Source organism: Rhinopithecus bieti, unplaced genomic scaffold (assembly GCF_001698545.2).
Source record: "Rhinopithecus bieti isolate Rb0 unplaced genomic scaffold, ASM169854v2 scaffold_2888, whole genome shotgun sequence".
Classification (NCBI taxonomy): Eukaryota; Metazoa; Chordata; class Mammalia; order Primates; family Cercopithecidae; genus Rhinopithecus; species Rhinopithecus bieti.
This window is the reverse complement of record NW_016804209.1, coordinates 2,409,166-2,413,913: the sequence shown is the minus strand read 5'-3', so window position 1 is coordinate 2,413,913 and position 4,748 is coordinate 2,409,166. Positions and strand designations below refer to the sequence as shown.

General features: G+C 39.2%; 1 protein-coding gene across 10 annotated transcripts in view; it reads left to right on the top strand.

The window, feature by feature from the left end:
* MTUS1 (microtubule associated scaffold protein 1) overlaps nucleotides 1-4,748 on the top strand; it is a 160,410-nt gene that overhangs the window by 36,890 nt on the left and 118,772 nt on the right. The window contains exon 1 of one of the 10 annotated variants that reach the window (XM_017867217.1): nucleotides 4,295-4,318. The exons of the other annotated variants lie outside the window; for them this stretch is intronic. The gene's annotated coding sequence lies outside the window, so the exon portion shown is untranslated. Of the gene's footprint in view, nucleotides 1-4,294; nucleotides 4,319-4,748 lie in introns of those variants that run through there. 10 annotated transcript variants of the gene reach the window in all.

The following is a 4,748-nucleotide window of genomic DNA, read 5'->3' as shown; positions in this document are numbered from 1 at the left end:
TTTTTTTTTTTTTTTTTTTTTTTTTTTTTTTTGCAGTTTTCTATCATAAAAATGCAAGTGCATAGAAATTACCATTTTCCCTGGCTGTTTTAGAACCTATTAGCTTGGATTTCTGAACAGTATCAGTGAGTAAGAGGATAGGTCAGATGTCATCAGCTACCCTGATTCTCCGTATCCCCAAGGATTTGTAGATCATATGGTGTTTTCGTATTAAGTAAGCGCAGGCCTGCAACATCTTTGTTTTGACGAAAAGATGACTAAAATGACATAGTTGTTAACTATTGTTCGCTTCTTTCAAAGTATAGTATTTAAGAATGTATCTATCATCACGCTTCTTTCCCCCTCAAAAAACCCTTTAAAGCCATCAGCTTCACATACAATAATCACATACAATAATTTATTTCTTGCTCGCTGAGATCTAGATGGGTATTTATGATTTGTGGTCACTAATCCTCCAAGGAGGGGTTCAGGGATCCAGGCTTGTTCCGTCTTGTGGTTCCATCTTGAACATGTTTCCACACTTGGCTTCCTTTGTTCATCTGTGTAGTCACATAAGAAAGAGCGTGAAGGATTATGTGTGAGTTCGATGGTCCAGGCTCAGAGGTGGTACATATGATGTCCACTCACATTCTGCTGGCTGGAATACACAGCATTACCTGCAAAACACATCGAAACATATTATCTGTGTGCCAGAAAGAAGAGGAGATGAGTTAGGTAACCAGCCAGCTGCAGTTACTAGTGTTTCCCTTTGCCTTGGGCTCCAGGATGGCTGGGTAGGGTACTGTTAATTGTGTGGTCTTAAATTCAGTGCCTCCAGCGAGTATCTCCCTCACTGCACCCTCATCCTGGCCCTGGTGGGCAGCTCATTGCTAAGAGGGAAAAAAAGAGGTTGGGCCATTCTGAGTTTGTGCAGCTAATTCTTAATAAATTTACAAAAATCCACTAAGTCACTTCACTTCTCCTGGGTGAAGTGAGTCAAAAGTCAGGAGTGTTAAACAAATTAAGTTCCTTCCACATGGAAGGAATAAGCTGAAGTGGTTTGGAAGCAACATTCCCAGTTATCTTCTAGATGCAAAATATGAGCTGTCTTGAGAGGAGGATTCAAAAGCATAATTAAGAGTCCTAATGTAGGGAAAGTCTGTATCTACTTTAAGGAATGTAACCGGCCGGGCGTGGTGGCTCACGCCTGTAATCCCAGCACTTTGGAAGGCCGAAGTATGTGTATCGCAAGGTCAGGAGTTCAAGACCAGCCTGGCCAAGATGGTGAAACCTTGCCTCTCTAAAAACACAAAAAATTAGCTGGGTGTGGTGGTGGGTGCCTGTAATCCCAGCTACTCAGGAGGCTGAGGCAGAGAATTGAACATGGGAGGTGGAAGTTGCAGTGAGCCAAGATTGCGCCATTGCACTCCAGCCTGGGCAACAGAGCAAGACTTCATCTCAAAAAAAAAAAAGGTACCATTGGATGTGAAAGCAGCCAGCCCTGACAGCCACTGTTGTTATTGGTCTGGTCAGCTGGACAGGTATTTCTCAAAGCTCTTTACCACATCTTTGTTAATCCAAGGTGGCCCATGGACCAAAAGGATCGGTATCACCAGGGAGAAGGATGGAAATGCAGAATCTCAGGCCCCATCCTTGCCTTCTGAATCAGTCAGTTGACCAGCCATTAATGTAGGCACATTAAAGTCAGAGAACTACTGTTTCAGAATAAAAGGATGTAATTTCAAATTTATACTTGTTTTCTAAATTATTTAAGGTATAACTTGTGTTACTTCATAGTCTTCTGTTTTAAAATTCATTAAATCAACTCTAGTTTCCTGCTGTTTATTTAAACAACTTCATGGGAAATCATTATGCTTTTAGGAAAGTGACCATCAGGTACTCCGCTACTTGGTTCCTAGGTGGTAGACATGCTCCGTTAAACCTAGTGCTTGAGGTGGTTATTGAGTTTGATGAAAGGTAGGTTGCAAGAGCAAATTTAAGAATGTAAGCTTGAATTATGAAAAATAGTAGTAAGTTGAGGCTTAGAGTAGAACTATTAGCTACCTTGAATGGTTTTAACAGGAGGTGGAGACTTATGAATATATTTTTTGTAATACATGCTGCTGATGGCATTTTGTTCAGCTGCTTAATTTTTGTTTTTGTTATGTTTTGTTTTTGAGACGAAGTCTCGCTCTGTCACCCAGGCTGGAGTGCGATGGCGTGATCTCGGCTCACTGCAACCTCCGACTCCTGGGTTCCAGCGATTCTTGTGCCTCGGCCTCCTGAGTAGCTGGGATTACAGGCACCTGCCACCACACCTGGCTAAGTTTTGTGTTTTTGGTAGAGACGGGGTTTTCACCATGTTTGCCAGGCTGGTCTCAAATTCCTGGCCTCAAGTGATCCGCCCATGTCGGCCTCCCCAAGTGTTGGTATTACAGGCCTGAGCCACTACACCCGGCCTCAACTGCTTAATTTTTAATGAGATAAAATGATAGCTTAGATGGTGTGCCAATGTCATCTTTCTTCATTCAAGGGAGGTTGAAGATCAGGTAATATTTTGAGTTTTAAAGCCTATAGAAGTAAACTACTATTGTGATTTGTGAGTTCTTAAAAACTTTTAAGAAGATTGATAATTACTTGATGATTTGGAAGGTATAAATTGTAACTGTATTTGTGTTGACGTCTTCAAGGACTGGCATGCCGTATATTGACATAAATAAGGAGTAAAATTAAGTTCTGTGTGGTTATAAAGTAATGAAGCCAGCTTTTATGTTTTACTTTTGGAAACATTCTTGATTTTATAGTTATAATATGGTGTTACAAGGTTAACTATACTAAGTCCAAATTATTCAGCTGGACACTGTGGGTAACAGGAAGGTATAGAAGACATCTACTCTTCTATAAGCCTCTAGTGAGTTTCTAGTTCAGGTGGTGAAATAAGGCACACCACTGTTGTATCATCTGCTGTTGACAGCTGATTTGGCCACATCATGCAGTTTATTTCTCAGAGGTTTCCTCATTTGTAAAATGAAGTTTGAATTGGATCTCTAAAATTTCTTCTAGCATTAATATGGTAATAATAATGAATTCTGTTATATGATAATAATTGTAATTAATATAATGATTCAGTTCTTCAGGTGTGTCTCTTCACATGAGGAAATAATGGGATTTTTTATCTTTGGGGAATAAACAATCACTTTTAAGCTAAGATTTAGAAAGTAGATTTAGAAACTTTTTTTCCCAAAGGCATTGGAATTTTTCCTCAAAGCTTGTACTAGTAGTTCTTTGACCATTTCTTTCAGCACATGTTTACCAATTTTTAACCTTATAAATCCTTAGGGAAATACATATTTTGGTAACCGTTTAAGAGGAGCTGCTCTGTTACATTCCCAAATCTTAGTAAGTGGGGAATTTGTTCTCTGTGGTCCAAAATGTTCTCTGAAAAAGATCTCCTTATTTTCCCACATGATTCTCTTAGAGAGGAAACTTGATCATTCTGCTTTGTTCTGGAGTGTTATACAAGTGTTATACCTTTGTTCTGCTGTTGTACCTTTGTTCTGGTGTTATACCTTTGTTCTGGTAGGTAGTGCTACCAAAAGAGAACTTGAGAAATTATCCCTTTGGGTGAGGATGGTATGTTTCAAGTTTTTTTTTTTTTTTTCTCCTCCAGCGCACACTCTCTTTTATTTTTTAACTTTCTGCATCTGGTTTAATAAAAATATTTCTAAGATGGTAACTTTGAAGGCTTTACAAATAGCAGCTATAGGAATATGAAGACTTTGCTTATGAGTCAGGTGAGATTAAGTCGAAGAATGTACGTGTCTAGCAAGTGGTGGAAGGTTAGGACCCATTCTTAAAGTTGGGGAGAAGTAAAATAGGCAGTAAAACAAAATGGCCAACTTTTAACTCTTGACAAACTCCTGAGCTAAGGCTAGTCACCCCTTTTCTGTCTGTGGCTTTGTCTTCATGGTGGTGGTGGTGACTAAAAGCCACTGTTTTCTTTTCGTGAATGGTGAGGTTGATCTTCCAGCTTCCTGGAACTGATGAGCTTAAGTACAGAACCTTTTTGATATCCAAATCTCTGTACCACTAGTTTTTTACTCTTGTCTACAAAGTAGAAGAGATGTCAGTAAATTTATTTTATATCAAAACACTCCTTAAGTATTTATGAACACATGTTTTTGGGTTTTTTTGTCTCTTTGCTCACCAATTTGAAATTTGTTTTATTTTGTTTTGTTTTAATAGTGATAGGGTCTCTGTCACCCAGCCTGAAGTGTGGTGGTACTACGGGGCCCAGGTGATCCTTTCTCCCCAGGCTTCTGAGCAGCTGGGACTACAGGTGTGCACCACCACACCCTACTAATTAAAAAAAAAATTTGTAGAGGTAAGGTCCTGCTGTGTTGCCCAGGCTAGTCTTGAACTCCTGGGCTCAAATGTTGCTCCTGCCTTGGCCTCCCAAAGTGCTGAGATTACAGGCGTGAGCCACCACACCCAACCTCTTTCTGTGAATTAAAAAAAATCATAAACCCAAGTGTACTAAAAAGTTATGTGAAAGTTGAAGGGTTAATGGCTTCTTTATTTTTCTATTACTCTTGTAAACCAGTAGCTTGTAAATCTAAAACATTTAACCTTTAGTGGCGTTTCACAACCATTAACAATGTTTTTATACTATAATGACATGGGAAAATGCCTCGGAGGCAACGCTGACCACAATACATGAGTCTTAAAAGTAAAACTCAGTATATAATATATATAATATATTTGATATT